Here is an 18,629-nt window from a genome sequence, read left to right on the forward strand (position 1 = left end):
TTCATGCCCAATTGGTTTAGGAGTAGAGCTAGGCAAATGGAGGAAGACAAATTACTGCCTGCATTAGCTGGACATGGGCATAAAGCTGTTAAAAGATGTAATTGCTAAATACAGTGTAACCCCGATCTACTGAACTCTGAGCAAACAAAACTTCCAGTTGACCAAAGATGAATTATGTCCTTCAGGTGCATGGCCCTGGCACATTCTAATGTCCGCAGAAACAGAGTTTCGGTCTTGCAAAGGTTCTAGGCCAAAGCGAACCTTCGTGAGTCGCCTAGTGCATGGCGCCAAAAGTTGAACTGCATCTGCAGAGCGTTTTCTGCATAATGGTGAAAATATCCTTGAATGATCTACTGGAGGAGAAGTTGCATATACTATGCTGTATCTATACATGGGAAGGTAGGTAGGCTAATAGTTAAATAAATGATGCCGGGAGTCAGAATATGTGGGTTCTAACCTTCCTCAGTCACTGACTTGCCGTATGACCTTGAAGAAAGTTAGGCACCTACATTTAATTAGGATTTTTAGAGATGCATGGTCCAGTCTATGTGAGGAGTCCCATCTTCTGGATAGCAGACAATAATATGCAAAAGAAGAGAAGACAACTTTAAGGAAAGCTTTGTAAATTACAGGTTAGTGTTGTCTGCTGCATGCTGTTTCATATTTCACAATTTCTTCTTCATCTTCTATGTTGTTCAGTCAAACAGTTCTCTATTACCTGCCAACAGACTATATTGTGTCTGCTTAATCATTTAGATAAGTGTTTTTGAGGGGAGAAAATGTTTTAGCACCCACTGATGTTATGCTATACAAAGCACACGGAATCTTTTATAAGGGAGAAGGTAAATACGCCATATTTATTGAAAATACAACAGTTAGCATATGCTTTTCAGTCACACACACATACACATCATGCACACAGTCCTGCCGGTTGATGTTTTTGTACTTACCAGTCTGTTGTAGCTCGAGTCAATCTAACGGCCAGTTAGATTGAACACGAGCGAGGAGCTGGGCTCTGTCGGCCGTGATCCGATGCTCCGAGGTTTTGGCAGGACTGAATCCAGAGTTTCATGGCAAAACACCCCGGCTTTATACTTGTAAATTCCCATTTGAGTCCATGCATTTTGCAATGTCATCCTGTAATCATTAGTCCTTTAGTGGTGGTAATCTTGGAGTTTTCCGCTATTATCATTTGATGGTTATTGTCCGGCTTCCCATCATTATCTCCTATTTGTTGTCTTGCCTTTGGGGGTGGTTGCCTCACCTCTGAGGCCGTCAATACTGAGAACATGTTTAGCATCGGATACAATGGATGTTTTCTGATTGTGTCCTGGTGTTTCCAAGTCTCTCACTTTTTTCTTGACCATCTGGACATTTGTGATGGCTTTCACACCTTATCTTTTCCTGATGCATTCATTCCTCATTCACACAAACAATCTCTCACCGAGAAGACAGCAGTATTTTATATTCAGCAGAAGACATTGTAAATTAAACTTCCCTAAATCTTGTGGTCAAAGCAGTTTACATTGTGGCTTAGGCCTTTAACATTCCTTTAATCTATTTAACATAAACACAATACAAGATCCTGTCTTTTACTCACTAAACCTTAAACCAAAGAAATGACTAGAGGGAAGTTTATAATGCATATAGGAAAGAAGATCCCAGTCTCAGAAGGTCATTCCTTTCTGTTATTCAAAAAGGGTATCTGGCAGAATTAATTCAAAGTTTACATCAATTTTTATAACACAATTATAAAATCCTATTCCTACACTGATAACCTGTGATCTTTGGAGAGACACATGGAATTAATCTCACATTGCTTCATGTTCTTTCATACACAACCTACCTTGTTCAGTCAGCCCCTAACCTGTTGAGCTACAGGAAATCATTCTTTAGAACCATATCAGTAATTATGGAAATTATAGTTTTCTTTTCTTTGCAGATTCTTCCACAATTCTAAAAGGTCAATGATAAAGTGTTTCTACAATGTCTTCCCATTAACGCTTCCATATATAGACTCCTTGGTGTCAGCAAACACACACCATAGCTAAATAAGAAAGATTGGATGACATTAAGTCCCAATACAATCTTTGCAAATAATGAACTATGTCTTGGATTTACTGGGGAGGATGAACAGTTCACTAGGAAGGGAGCAGAAGAGATAGAGTTACAATTTCACTGAACTCCTAACCAAACTAAGAAGGTTTCCATGGGTAATCCTGAGATCAGGGATAACAGAAAGCCAAACAATGGGGAGTGGTGGAGAAGACAGGAGACAGATTCCCTGCTAAGTCTCCAACACACATAGCACAGAGCAGGTATAATATAGCTGGCAGGTGATAAACTCTCCCGGTGAGGGACCATGTCTGTAAAACATCACACACATCACAGTTGCTACAGCGATAAAATACATTATAAATACTGCTCAGCATTTACAAAGGAGTTGATTTTTGGACTGGGCAGCTGGTATCTTTTGGTCACATATCACCTGATACCAGGGAAACCCAAATTCAGGTGGTGCATGTAGGCTGTAGTCCCACAGGTGCATAAGAGCATTACATAGACTCACAAATCTGAGCTCAAGATTCAGCAAAATACAACTGTTGTGAAATCCCAGAAATCATGTCAGACTCGCTCCTTCTGAGAGAGCCCCTTCGGTCACTTTAAAAAGGTTATTAAAAGCTCATCTGGTATTGCAGAAATATTTTTGAACTGGCAGGTTTTCAAATATTGTCCATCAACACAAAAGAATCCATTATAATGAGATTCAGTTTCTGAAGCCTAAGGCAGAAACGATATTGGTCCAATTCGTTATCTGTTTTACTTAATTATGATGATGGATTTGCCTTTATAGACAAGTGTTTAAATGCAATCTACTTAAAGCAGCAGATTCTGCCACCTGTACTCTCATTGAATAGTACCTTACTCACTGAGTAGTTCACTACTCAGTGAGAAAGGTACTAAATAGTAGTAAGGTTCAAAAAAGAACTAGATACGTTCATGGTGGATAGATCCTTCAATGGCTATTAGACAGGATGGGCAGGGATGGTGTTCCTAGTTTCTGTTTGCCAGAAGCTGAGAATGGATGACAGGGGCTGGATCACTTGATGATCACCTGTTCTGTTCATTCCCTCTGGGGCACCTAGCACTGGCTGCTGTCAGAAGACAGGATACTGGGCTAAATGGACTTTTGGTCTGACCCAGTATGGCAGTTCTTATGATGGCATAATCTGCCCCCTAACATAGAAGACATTGTCTCATGCTAACTGAAATTTTCCTAAAAAGAAAAGGAGTACTTGTGGCACTTTAGAGACTAACAAATTTATTTGAGCATAAGCCCCTGTGAGCCACAGCTCACCCCATCGGATACATTTTCCTGGTGAGCAGGTACCTTAAACCTGCTGTTGTATTGCCCTGTGCTGTGAACCTGTTAGATGACTGGAGTAGACTGCTTGTTTGTATGTGACATCTTCAAGGACAAGCCAATAGGTTGGATGGAAACACTCTCCCCATCTGAAAGGTAGCTGTGGTTTGTGTTTCACTTTCTAAAGCATTTACTGAATGGAGAGCCTTTTAAATGTAAGAAATTGTTACTAATAAAACTGTTCAGGGAATGGAATTAGAACTCCATCACTTTTAGGATGAAATACACAGTGTTTGCTCCAAATTACAATTCAAGTTCATTATTTTCAAAGCCAGACACCAGCAGTGCTGCAAATAATAGCAGTTATTACTGCAGAGAGGTAGGGTTTACAACATGCTGTATTAAACATGAAACTCTGATTTCCTTGGCCAGACATTCTTATTTCCTTGGTCTAAAGCCATGGTATCCCCTTGGTCCCTGAAGTCTGGCAAAATTCCTCTGGCTGACTGGTACTCTGTCACCCCAGATGTGGTTGTATGTTAGTGCTGTTTGTTAGGTATGTGCGTGTTATACTTAAACAGATAATTTTTCAAAAATGCTCAGCACCCACGTTTCCAATAGCCTTCAGCTCTCATTGAGGTACCTAAATGAAGTGGGCAAAAGCACTTGACACCCAATATGTCCCATTGAGACCAATGATGTATCCTCCTTCTTTCCTTACCCCCTCCCTCATGAGAGCTGATAGGGCAAGTGCAATATCTAAAATCTGGCCCTGAATATATGGCTTGTGAAGCATGTGGGGGTAATGTATATTACATATATAGTATAGCTCTTTATGATTTGGTGAACTGTAAATGCAAAAGTGATACACTGTGTTATATTAATACATAGGGCTTCTGATTTTCAGTTTTAACCCATAAACATGGATAAAGCACCCCTGTTTAAAAAAATATCTGACATAGGTTTTTATTGAATAAACATAGCGGGGGGAAAACAGATATGGTTATTTGTAACCAAGGACTTGTCTACCCAGAGCAGTAATGTAGACCATGGGGATGTGATTTCTAAAGTGCACTAGCATATTGTGCATTAATTGGTCTGTGTAGACCTTGCTGGTGCGCACTAAAGGTTCCCTAGTGCGCTTTAACATAGTGCTGTTTGAAATAATATTACACTGAAGCACACACTAGGGAACATAACAGAGAGATTATTCATTACAGTGTATACAGAGTTTTGGACATCTATATAAAACTCAACAATTGCTAAAAAGAAACCCTGAAAATTAAACTAATAAACCCCCATACCAGAAGCCCTATACTACATGATTTGTATCATCTAATGCTTGTATATTTAAAACTAAAAGCAATTTTAAAAATGTCTGGGGGGAGAGAGGATAACGGATTAGTGACAGAAATTAAAGAAGCTTTAACTGCATTTTTTTAAAAGCTCTCATAATTTAGAAGAATGGAAAATGGCCAATTTCTCCAGTCATTCTGTTAGGAAAATGTTTAAGGACACGCTGTTCAGTTGTAGGGCAAAGCATTAGAAGCTATAATAAGAACTCAAATGGAAGGACATTTTGAAATTAGAGTGTGATTAAAGAGAAACAAGCTGGTTTCAAGGTAGGAGGGTCACATATGCATGTAGCAACTCACAAGCATTCAATAAAGTCTAAACAGAAAAAGCATTCTTAAAATGGGTAATAGAATTATAACAATGTTAACACACAGGTGAGCCAGAGTGATTCCAGATACGTATTGCTGGTCTCCCTTTGAGGCAAAAGTTTGCCTTTGACCTATGAAAAAAAGGGTTATATTATTCAGAGCAAAGCGTGAGGAATTGGAATTCCAAGGACTCGTCCTTAGCTCTGGTGGCAACTGACTCACTTTGTAACCACAGGCAAGCTTTTGAACCGATGTATTGAAATGATACATTGGCACAGCATGCTCCAGTTTGAAATTATTTTAAGACGGTGGTTTTCAACCTGTGGTCTGCCGATCCCTGGAGGTTCACAGACTATGTTTAAGATTTCCCTTAGAGTCTGTACCTCCATATGAAATTTTACGGATCCAGAAATGAAAAAAAAAAGGTTGAAAACCACTGCTTTGAGATATTAGCTGTCTAGTAATTAATGCTATTTGATAATGAGGCTTCATGTTGATAAACAATCTTTCATCTAACACTCTCAAAGCACTTTATGGACAATTAAGACTCACCATATGCCTGTGAGATGGTTAAAGTATTTTCATCCCATTTTTAAAAAACGGGTAAACTAATTTGTGTGTCCATTGCCGTAATACCTAAAAGCAAGCAGAGGCACCAAAAAGTTATGATACCGATTCTCCCAGGCTTCCTCCTACTGAATTTTACCTTACTCCATGAATAGTCCCAATGGTGCCAATGTACTTATGCATAACAAATTGGAGGATTTGGCCAAATGAAATCTGATGAGGTTCAACAAGGTCAAGTGCAGAGTCCTGCACTTAGGAAAGAAGAACCCCATGCACCGCTATAGCCTGGGGTCCAACTGGCTAAACAGTAGTTCTGCATAAAAGGACTTGGGGAATTACACTGGACACGAAGCTGGATATGAGTCAGCAGTGTGCTGTTGTTGCCAAGAAGGCCAATGGCATATTGGACTGTATTAGTAGGAACATTGCCGCAGATTGAGGGAAGTGATTATTCCCCTCTATTTGGCACTGGTGAGGACACACCTGGGGATTGCATCAGTTTTGGGGCCCCCACTACAGAAGGGATGTGGACAAATTGGAGAGAGTCCAATGGAGGGCAATGAAAATGATTAGGGCGCTGGAGCACATGATTTACGAGGAGACGCTGAGGGAACTGAGCTTATTTAGTCTGCAGAAGAGAAGAGTGAGTGGGCACTTGATAGCAGCCTTCAACTACTTGAAGGGGGGTTCCAAAGAGGATGGAGCTAGCCTATTCTCAGTGGTGGCAGATGACAGAACAAAGAGCAATGGTCTCAAGTTACAGTGGGGGAGGTCTAGGTTGGACATTAAGAAACACTATTTCACTAGGAGGGTGGTGAAGCACTGAAATGGGTCACCTAGGCAGGTGGTGGATTCTCCATCCTTAGAGGTTTTTAAGGCCCAGCTTGACAAAGCCTTGGCTGGGATGATTTAGATGGTGTTGGTCCTGCTTTGAGCAGGGGATTGGAGTAGATGACCTCCTGAGGTCTCTTATAACCCTAACATTCTATGATTCTATGATTCATAAGGGCCCAACAAAGTACTAGCATAGCCAGAATAGAACTCAGGGGGGAAACTGGTTGAAAAACAGGATTGTTTTTCTTCAGCAGATATTACTTCTTTGGTGGAAATTTGAATATTGAAAACTGTTAGCTTCTGGGAGTTTTAGGTTAGGTGCTTTGTGCTCCCATTCTCCTCTCCTATGATGCAGCAGTTGCCCCCTTTTGGAGAGGGGGATGTGCATCATGGGAGTCCCTGACCCAGGTGCCTGATGGGAGATTTAGACTAGCTGGGGAGTTCAGCCTATAGAGGATTATGAGAACATGACTGAACTGCAACTCCCATAAAGCTCCAGGGGAATATTTCCAAATTGCTCGGGTGGTCAGTTTTTGGATTAAAATAATTGAAATTTGCTGAAAAAAGCAGACAGCTCAAAGCCAAAGCAAGACATTGATTTATAGGGATCAGCTCCATGTCTGCAGCTTTTCGTTATTTCTCTATATATCTAAGACTACAATATTGAGAGTTGCATATTTCAAATTTATAGATGAGTGCTCCAGTAATTAGGAGCAGCCAGATGCAGCAGGACAGAGACAGATTAAGTACATGAGTAATACTGTAGGTGGAAGTTGGATCTAATTCAGATCAATGTAAAATATTCAGTCTTGGAGCAAATACTGACACATAAATCCATTACATGAAAAGGTGCTGTACTGAAGGGAACTGAAAAGTGTACAGGAGTGGGGGAGGAGGAACACATGAAGTGGTGCCGTGAAAAAACTTTTCAAGGAGAGAACTGGGATGGAATAGCAGAAGATATATGGGGTCTAAAGGTGGCTTCCATTGAAGGCAAGGGCAAGAGTGTCAGGCTTCAACAGGGGGAGGTTTGGGCAATGATTAAGCAATAAAACCTCATGGACTATTTACCAAGAATTCATCTCCATGTGTATAACTGATATGCAGCACTTGCAAAAGTAGTTGTGATGGGGCAGGGAGGGATTTTTCTAGGAGGTATATATTTTAATTAAATGCAGTTATGATCCGTAAGATATCTACCACTTTCTCAAGACACCACTGAGATGTCAGCTCTGGATTTTAGATATTTTAATTAACACTAAAAATGTAGCTGTAAAACAATATTATGACCATTAATTGAATCTGTGACATATGTAGCTTGAAACTGATAATATACTTGTTTTCTGTGTACATCATCATTAAATTTCTAAGAAACTGTCTACAGAAACTGTAGCCATTTTGTCTTCAGAGTTGTTGCAACCTGCTATTAGAGGAGACATACACTGTGCTCTCTCAGGGAGGTTACTTTTGTTCTCCCTTTCTATACATCTCTTTAATCTTAAATCACTTTGGACTGAAATTATATGGTTTTCTTTGTCAGTCCTGGATTGTTCTGATTTCAGCCTTGTAATGTAGTTTAATTACCAATAAATAATGCTCATGAATCTTCACAACTAAGAGAAAGTCACCACCCAATTTAATCTATTAGATGATATGCAAATAGAAGTAATACAAAAGATGTTAGGAATTTTCCTTTTGGACATATATATATTTTGTGCTGAGCATCTTTCATATGATTATCTGAGATTTTTACAAATGTTAACTAACTAGGCCTCACATTCTCCTGGGAGGTAGATAAATATTGTTATTCCCATTTTACACATGGGTAAACTGAGGCCTGGAGAAAGAAAAGGAGTACTTGTGGCACCTTAGAGACTAACAACGTTATTTGAGAATAAGCTTTTGTGAGCTACAGCTCACTTCATCGGATGCATGCAGTGGAAAATACAGTGGGGAGATTTATGTACACAGAGAACATGAAACAATGGGTGTTACCATACACACTGTAACAAGAGCGATCAGGTAAGGTGAGCTATTACCAGCAGGAGAGCGGGGGTGGAAAAACCCTTTTGTAGTGATAATCAAGATGCGCCATTTCCAGCAGTTGACAAGAACGTGTGACAGCAGGATTGTCTGGCTATGTAGACTCCCTCCTCAGGCCCTACGTTACCAGCACTCCCAGCTATCTTCGAGACACCACTGACTTCCTGAGGAAACTACAATCCATCGGTGATCTTCCTAAAAACACCACCCTGGCCACTATGGATGTAGAAGCCTCTACACCAACATTCCACACAAAGATGGACTACAAGCCGTCAGGAACAGTATCCCCGATAATGTCACGGCTAACCTGGTGGCTGAACTTTGTGACTTTGTCCTCACCCATAACTATTTCACATTTGGGGACAATGTATACCTTCAAATCAGTGGCACTGCAATGGGTACCCGCATGGCCCCACAGTATGCCAGCCTTTTTATGGCTGACTTAGAACAACGCTTCCTCGACTCTCATCCCCTAATGCCCCTACTCTACTTGCACTACATTGATGACATCTTCATCATCTGGACTCATGGAAAAGAAGCCCTTGAGGAATTCCACCATGATTTCAACAATTTCCATCCCACCATCAACCTCAGCCTGGACCAGTCCACACAAGAGTTCCACTTCCTGGACACTACGGTGCTAATAAGCGATGGTCACATAAACACCACCCTATATTGGAAACCTACTGAATGCTATTCCTACCTACATGCCTCTAGCTTTCATCCAGATCACACCACACGATCCATTTTCTACAGCCAAGCCCTACGATATAACTGCATTTGCTCCAACCCCTCAGACAGAGACAAACGCCTACAAGATCTCTATCATGCATTCTTACAACTACAATATGCACCTGCTGAAGTGAAGAAACAGATTGACAGAACCAGAAGAGTACCCAGAAGTCACCTACTACAGAACAGGCCCAACAAAGAAAATAACAGAACGCCACTAGCCATCACCTTCAGTCCCCAACTAAAACCTCTCCAACGCATCATCAAGGATCTACAACCTATCCTGAAGGACGACCCATCACTCTCACAGATCTTGGGAGACAGGCCAGTCCTTACTTACAGACAGCCCCCAAACCTGAAGCAAATACTCACCAGCAACCACACACCACACAACAGAACCACTAACCCAGGAACCTATCCTTGCAACAAAGCCTGTTGCCAACTCTGTCCACATATCTATTCAGGGGACACCATCATAGGGCCTAATCACATCAGCCACACTATCAGAGGCTCGTTCACCTGCGCATCTACCAATGGGATATATGCCATCATGTGCCAGCAATGCCCCTCTGCCATGTACATTGGTCAAACTGGACAGTCTCTACGTAAAAGAATAAATGGACACAAATCAGACGTCAAGAATTATAACATTCAAAAACCAGTTGGAGAACACTTCAATCTCTCTGGTCACTCAATTACAGTGTGGCTATCCTTCAACAAAAAAACTTCAAAAACAGACTCCAACGAGAGACTGCTGAATTGGAATTCATTTGCAAACTGGATACAATTAACTTAGGCTTGAATAGAGACTGGGAGTGGATGAGTCATTACACAAAGTAAAACTATTTCCCCATGTTATTTCTCCCCCCACCGCACCCCCCACTGTTCCTCAGACATTCTTGTTAACTGCTGGAAATGGCCCACCTTGCTTGTCACCATGAAAGGTTTTTCTCCTCCCCCCCCTCCTGCTGGTGATGGCTCATCTTAAGTGATCACTCTCCTTACAGTGTGTATGATAAAACGCATTGTTTCATGTTCTCTGTGTGTGTATATAAATCTCCCCACTGTATTTTCCACTGAATGCATCCGATGAAGTGAGCTGTAGCTCACAAAAGCTTATGCTCAAATACATTTGTTAGTCTCTAAGGTACCACAAGTACTCCTTTTCTTTTTGCAAATACAGACTAACACCGCTGCTACTCTGAAACAAAAGAAATGCACTTACTGTCAAACAAAAGTTGTTTAGTCATGGCGAAGCAGTTCAGCACTACATGTTTAGCAGATAATATTGAATAAAAGCTTCAGGTTACTGTTTCTGCTATCTGGAAACATTGAAAAAACATAAGATTTTTAAAGGTCTTTAGACAGTGAACTCAGTGGGAGTTAGGCACCTAGACACCTTTAAAAATCTGGCCCTGTCACCATGTTCCTCTCCAAGGGGCCATGATAGGGCTTTTGCTCTCCCCTACCTCTGGTCTGCAACATCTGGGCATTCAACTACATCAGTCCGGTCATAGAAGGTTTAGCTCTGTGGCTGGGTTATCCTGTTGGGATTGTCAATGAACACACAAAAAATCAGTGAACAAAAATTAAAAGTGTCCCACAGGTGCAGTAGGGCTCTCTTTCTTCATAGGGTCCCTGTAAACCCATCTGGACTCACAGGCTAGTCTAGAGTACTTATCCTACAATAGTGGTTCAGTATTGGACTCTCCCCATCTCCCATCATGAAAGGGGTCATTGGTCAGCAGTTATTCAAGGAGTTTTTGCCTTCAGACAGTCCTTCTCCGGGACCTGAAGTCTGCTCTCCTCTCTGGCCTGCCCCAAGTCGTACTGTGTTCTCCCTTTTTAAGATCCTCCCTCCAAGTCTGACATCACCCACAGTGGAGCGGGGCTGAAGAGAGCCCACGATAGCTCATTAAGCTCGTGCTGCCCAGTGAGGGGTTTCTATGTCCCCTCATAGGCCCATAGTCTTTTTTTTTGTGGGTTTGCACGGCACCTATCACAGATGCCCCGCTCACAGATTGAGGAGCTTGTGTGCTCTACTGTATTTTCTGTTTTTCCCCATTAGCAAATAGTTTCTTCTGAACCAATGATGACAATAACTAAATTAACATCCCACTGAACTGCTTTGAAAGAGACTTAGATTATAGATTATCAAATATCAGTAGAACCGGCTCTTCTGCTGCTGTTGCTATTGCTTTTAGCCATCGTCATTCGGAGGAAGACCGTGGCTTTCCCTAAATGCCCATGCAGGGGAGTAAAGAGACGTGTCACCATGTGAGAAGGGTAGGTGGGTGGGTAGGTGGGGGTGTGGAATGAGTGGAGCCTTGTTTGGGTTAGGTTAGCAGTGTATTAGTTGGACCCCACAATTCCCCCCCAACTCCGTTGCTGGGGCAGCATGACTACATGCTGCCTCTTGCTCAGGACAGATAGCAAACAGATACCCTGGCTGGATGTGAGGAATAACTCCCATGCCACAACTCAGCAGAGGAAGACCGATCATTCTCAGAGGGCTTCGCCGCTCTTATAAAATGAGGCAGTACGTATGAGGTTTATTTAGAACCTCAAATGCAGGTGGGCGGGAGCTGATTCTGCCATCAGTTACACAGGTGTAAATCTGAAGGAACGCTGCTGAAGTCAGTGGAGTTGCAGTGGTCTGCGAGAGGCGTGTGAGCAGAGCAAGGTGCTAGGTTTTCCTTACTGAGCTACAGTTCATAGCGTACAAAAGTGGAGGGGATTAAACAGGACAGTGGTAGCCTTAAGAATGCAGCCTTACATAAGCAGAGACCCTATGGTGCTGATGCAGCAAAACAACAGATTTTCAGGCCCCTTTTCCTCTTGTAAAATGTGATACCCATGACATGTGAGGCTCCAGTCAGACCACAAATATTCACAGGGCTGTGTGTTCATTTTCTGAGTGGCTCGCACCCAGCACCAGGTGTCACTGAGAAAGTGAAAGAAATGGCTTTTGCTCTCCACCCAAACCATGGAGTAAGCTCAGCAAATAAGGGAGCCATAAGAAATACCAAATGACAAACCCAACCAGTCCAGCTTGAAAAAGCCAACAATGCATCCTGGGTTTGACTTACCCTCTCTTTGTGACAGACACCTGGTGACAGAACTGGCTCTTTTGAGATTTCTAGTCCAATTCTGCAAAGCCATTACAGTTCCAATAAGTATTCCAACTTTTTTAGGTACTTTTCTGAACAGTATTCCTGAGATTCACCCAATACTGAACTCATCATGTACAATGTATATTGTATACATATATATAGTATATACAGAAGTATATACAATGGTTGGGGTTTTCAGAATCCTTTAGCATTGACATAACTTTGCTCCAAAGTCAATGATAAACTTCCCATTGATTTCAAAGGGAACAGAGTTAGAGCAACACTGAGTTCTTTTGAAAATCCAACCAACTAGACCAATTTTCAACTGGTGCAAATCCACTGACAAGAACTGAGGATCTGCCTTGAAATTTTGGAAGAGAAAAGGAGGAAAAAATATCTCTCCTTGTTGGTCAACACGCATTATAGGGAATATGTGAACTCCATTAGGTTTCATTGAGAAAACTATATTTTTGGGAAGCATTCAAACCTTGTAGATGATTATCTGAACTGAACATCTGAATCCAAAAAGCTGCAGTAGGGAAAGTGTTAAGTGTCTCTCTCTGTGAGTTCATTCCTGACAGAAAAGCTGCAATTGCAGGCAGAAAAGCAGATATTTTTCAGGCTGACAAAAAAGAGTTTCTTGTTAAGGAAATTAGTTAGGATTCCATAATGATGTATATGCTTTACGATCGCAGGAAATGTTGCAGGAATTTAAAGAAACAATTGACTGAAGAGCCATTTCTGTTCTTAGCATCTAAAGGTCAGTGAGCAAACTGTTCTTTGTCTTTGTGTTTTCCAGGTAAAAGAGAAGTGCCATTTTCCATTAGTAGAAATTGGTTTTCATGGTTTGGCAGAGGATCTAAACCATTAAGAATTCACTCACTTTCAACAGCTTTCAATATACCTTCCAAGCATAGGGAATATCTGGGAAATACTAGAATAGATTGCTCTGGTAACATTATTTAGTTATCCAAGAGAAACTTGGGAAATTTTGAAATGCTGTCACGGCACATCACATTCCCACTAGCTGCATGCCAACTTCATTTTTCCTACAGTGGATTTATGAGGTTTTGCATTCTGGAAAGAGATTGATCTTTGTAAGTAAGAACAATTAAAATCACATCTCACCTTCTTTAGAAAGAATCAATATTGTCAATCTGTGTTTTTCACTGTTTAAGACCAAGACTTTCAACACTAAGGGTAAAATTTTCTAAGTGCCTTAGAAGCCTACATCACATTTTCAAAAGTGACTTAGGCTTTTTAGGAGTCTAAATCCCATTGACTTTCAATGAGATTTAGGAGCCTAACTCATGTAGACAATTTTGAAAATTTTACCCTAGTTGCCTAAACGTAGGCTCCTAAATCCATACTGAGATACCTAAATAAGTGGCTCCCACTGAACTCAATGGGAGATTCTAGGTACTCAGCATCTCTGAAAATTAGGCCGCTTAATTAAGGACATATACCTTTGAGTTTAGGAATCTAATTGTAAGCGTGGAGGTTGGGATTTTGAAAAGGGCCTAAGGGAGTTAGGCACCTAAAGAAATTCCCTTAGCATCCCCAGAAAATTCCAGCCCTAGTTTTGAAAATCTTGGCCTAGTGCACAATACAGTTTTGGCACTCTGGGGATGGGGTGGAGGGGGAAGATTGTGAAGATGATTATTGGCTGAGTGGAGGGTCTAGAAGTCATTTCTCCGGTACTGAACAATATAGCTCAGTGGAACCTAGAGGAAATTATCTTTAGTATTGCTTCAATAGGAGCAACATGTACCATAGAACTGGCTGACATATTTTCAATAGAATCATTTTCCATTGGAAAATGCAGTTTCATCAGAGTTGAAGCATTTCACTGGGATGTGTTGATTTCTACAAACATTTTGATGGGAAAAAGACTAAAGGAATCATTTCAACTTTCTCATTCTGATAATGTCAAACAAAACCGTAAATTTCAATAACGTCAAAATATGTTTTCCTGATACAGAAAAATCATTTCATTTTGTTTCAATGTTTCTTTTGCATTAAAAGATTAATGTTAATGTTATACAGAAATTATTTTTGTTACGCCTCAACATTATTGAAATGGAATATTTTGATGGATCCAAAATGAAATTTCACGGAATTTTCATTCTGTGGGAAATTTCAGCTTTTTGTTCCAATTTGGAACTAAAACAAATTTTGAAATGTTTGAATTTACCACAGAATGGAAATTAGAGCCAGAGTGATGCCTGAGTTACCTGGAGTGAGGCAAGGCAGGAGCAGGGCTAGGAACAAGCAGGGACCGGCAATGTTATAGCTCTGGATTTATGCTTGACCAGCCACCAAACTGTTGCTGAGCTTAAGAGCCAGTCTTCTGACTCAGTCCGTCAGACAGCCTACTACAGGCCAGTTGCAATCATTGGGTTGCCTGGAGATTTGACGTTGCTGCAGGCCCTGTTTCCTGACAAATAGCACCATGATTTAGATGTACATGGCACTTTAAAGTACAGATAAAAATGGATTCCATATCATTCCATTCCATCACTGCTGAAGTAAAATCTTTATTTTCTTCCACCCACAGGGACTTTCCTGCATCCTTAATGAGCACTAAACGCTGCCATGAGAAACGAACTTTTATGTTGAAGACTTTTGGGACTGCAATGAGTTTAGGCTAATTCACAGACTTACTCATCTTTTCTTAAGACAGCTGCTTTTCTATGAGTATGAGTGTGACCCTTTTGCAGAGCTGAACAAAGTGTGTAAACATTTGTTCACAAAAATGGTGTCTAGCTTGGACTCCTGAGTCAATCTACTCATGTTCAGGCCCCTTTTTTTAGTTTGCTTTCCAGTGAACATTCATGGTACCAAGTTCTGTTCACATCAACTCTGGCTAGAAGAACATAATGCAGTCAGTAGAGCTGACTGATTTTCCAGGTGGTAGAGCAGAATTGTAAATTGGTAGATGGTGCCCTCCCAGCCAGTCCCAGTTGAGAAGGATGAGACAGGCAGTATAAGACAATCATACAGAGATCCAAGTTGAGATCTTTTAACCCATCAATACTTTAAAAAATGGAATTCTATTGCAAAAGCTTATTTATCTGTCTTCTTGTCACTGCAAATAGCTGTGCAGGATACTGCCTTTATATACATAGAAAGGGTTTGCCGAGATAGACAGATGACAGAACAAGAAGCAATGGTCTCAAGTTGCAGTGGGGGAGGTCTGGGTTGGATATTAGGAAACACTATTTCATTAGGAGGGTGGTGAAGCACTGGAATGGTTTACCTAGGGAGGTGGTGGAATCTCCATCCTTAGAGGTTTTTAAGGCCCGGCTTGACAAAGCCCTGGCTGGGATGATTTAGTTGGTGTTGGTCCTGCTTTGAGCAGGGGGTTGGACTAGATGACCTCCTAAGATCTCTTCCAGTCCTAATATTCTATGATTCTATGATAGCTATACCGCTATGGCTATATTGGCCAACTCTCCCAGTGGAGACAAAGCAGATACCAGTGTAACCCACGTGCCTTATAGGGAGATATCTCATAAGAGATCTAGAGAGAAGTGGAAAAAGGGAAGTGAGTTGTGTCTGGGTCATTGTTACTAGGCAGATATACAATTAGCATTTTGCACCAAGAAGTTTCTGGATTTGGTGTGGTAGTTTGGGGGATGCTCAATAGGTTCCCTGTAGCTGGACTCATGGACTCCATGGAGGACTGTAACAGGAGTGGGAATTTTCTGTAAAATTTTGTATGACTGTTGTGAGTGTCTCAATTTCCTTGTATGCTGCATTGTTGATTAGGTGATGGGGAAAGGTGGTTTACTTTCTGCAAAGATCCAGGTGCGACTGATGTCTAGCTTTCTGGGCCCTGGGCCCATGTCTACGGAGAGTCCGAGAAGACAATGGTCACTCCAGTTGCCTAGACATTTGGTACCTAGCAACTAACGATTATGGATGGCCCACCCCTCTGCAGGAAGCCTGCCATGTTTGCCTGGGAACAAGAACAAAAGACTGAGGAGAGGCCAAATGGAGAGCGGGGGGGGCGTTGTTAAAAGTGGTTTGCTGGAAACTTCTGAGTCTCCTGAACTGGGAAAAAAGAGGAGTCAGAGGGCTCCAGGCTGAACAAAATGGACCATGCTGTAACGTTCTGTTCTCTATGCTAACCAAGGACTTGCTATGCTGTGTTGCAGACACCTAGTAAACCCTGCTGTTTTTATAATGCTGGCTGAGAGTCACTGCACATGCTGAAAGTGGGGGTACATTGCTTCCTTTGGCTATACAAGTCTCTCCCAGGTATCCAACTCAAGTGGACTCACTGAAGGGAGCTCACAGCATGAAGCAGGGGAGCTGAAAGCTTTGAGATTTGGTCTAAGGAGGCAGTGAAGCCAAGTGGCTTACCCTAGTGAAAGAGTGTCCCCTACAGGGGGGCTCTTCCCAGGGAGTATTCCAGAGCACCGCACCTGTGGATTAATTAGTTAATTAGTTTGCCGACTAGCTAATTGACTGATTCCACAGTCCGGCAGATGAGGAGAAAGAGTCTACATGGGTTCTGGATGGAGAGCTCTGCAAGCAAGAGAAGGAAAGCTATTACTGCAGTGCTCTTGACTCAGCAGACTGTACCGAGTTGATGAACAAAGACTCTAACTGAGACTCAGGGCTTGCCTACACTTACAATGCTACAGTGGCACAGCTGCAGTTGCACCGCTGTTGTGCTTCTATGTAGACACTACCTACACCAACAGGAGGGGTTCTCCCATCACTTAGGTAATCCACCTCCCCCAGAGACAGTATCTAGGTTGATGTAAAAATTCCATTGGTGTCTACATGGGGACTTAGGTCATCTTAACTATGCCACTTAGGGGTGTGGATTTTTCACTCCCTTGAGCCACGTAGTTAATCCAGTTTATTGTTCTAGTGTTGACCAGGCCTCAGGGAAATGTAAGCTAAGCTTTTGGAACTCTGAGTTACTTATGGTTGTGGGGACTGACCTGTTTAGATATAGTGTGTTTATTTTGCTTATGTATAACTATGAAGATAATGTACATGGTTATGAAGTAGCCTTGTTATGTACTAGAAACTAAGGTATTACTATCATGTTTCTTTATTTTTATAAGATTTTATAAAATCGGTACTTAAGAATTAAGTTCATTCCTTTTGTTCGGATTTGATTGTGCCAAGGCTGACCCTGTACAACCTGTGCTGAAAATCCTCAATGACTGACTATTGGTTCTCGAGGTGCTTTTTTTACAGGAGTTGTATTTAAGCACTAGGAGAGGGAAGGTGAAGTAAACCTCTAGCCCACTCTATGGTTATGTAACACTGACAGACCTCGGTCGTGGTCAAACCTGGGACCTCTAAGTTTAGTGCATGAGCCTGTACTGCATGAGCTATTAGCTAAGGCTATAGAGTAGACTCATTAATCTCTCTCTCTAAGTGGTTTCTGTGCCACAAGATGGGCCAGAACACCACACCCAGGAGGTGTGTGAGTTACAGTTACACCAGCAAAATACTTTTGTCAGTTTAAACTTGTTCCCTCAACAAAATAAGCTATACAAGTAAAAGAACTTTTTTGCTGATGTAAACTGCATCTATATTAGGGCTTTTTTTTTTTTTGGCAAAGCTGTTTGTTAGGGAAGTAATTTTTGTTTTTTCAAACCCTAAGTGACATAGCTATGACAGCAAAATTTGTAAGTGTCGACCAGGTCAAGGAATCAGTCACATTAGCCAGGATAAAATTACAAGATTTATCAGAGCTCATACTTCATGGCATGAGCTAAATTGTTTATGGGGGCCAGGAAGAAATTTCCCTCACGACAATCTGGTTTGACAATAATTTTTATTTTGAATGCACCAAACCCATGATGTTCACAAATAAAATATACAAGAGAAGAAAAATAAAATCTCTAAAATACGTAAAAAAGTATTATTCTCACTCAGGTGAGAATACTAGTAAGAAAGTCAAGAAGTCTTTGGGTGCCTAAGTTCTTTTGAAAATTTGCAGGGTGTTATGCATTCCTTTGAAGTATGGGGTAACTGCTATTGTTTGTGAAAGGAACCCAAACTAGGTAGATCATTGGTCGTCTCTGATGTGACAAGTCCTATGGTTAAGCTGGTTCCAGGTGACTTGAGAATGATCTTGGGAAGTGTAGTGAATGGGATTGGAGAGGGTTAGCAATCATAAAATTTAACAAGGGATGGGAGGCTTTATTACATACTGTGGGCATTTGAATTGATACTAAATCATTATTCTAATCAGTGCAAGTATAAGCTGTATACTGTAATATAACACATTATTTTGTATCAACCTTTCATAAGAGGCTCATAATTCCTCCTTGATTATAT

The sequence above is a fragment of the Dermochelys coriacea genome, chromosome 2 (genome assembly GCF_009764565.3).
Source record: "Dermochelys coriacea isolate rDerCor1 chromosome 2, rDerCor1.pri.v4, whole genome shotgun sequence".
Lineage (NCBI taxonomy): Eukaryota > Metazoa > Chordata > Testudines > Dermochelyidae > Dermochelys > Dermochelys coriacea.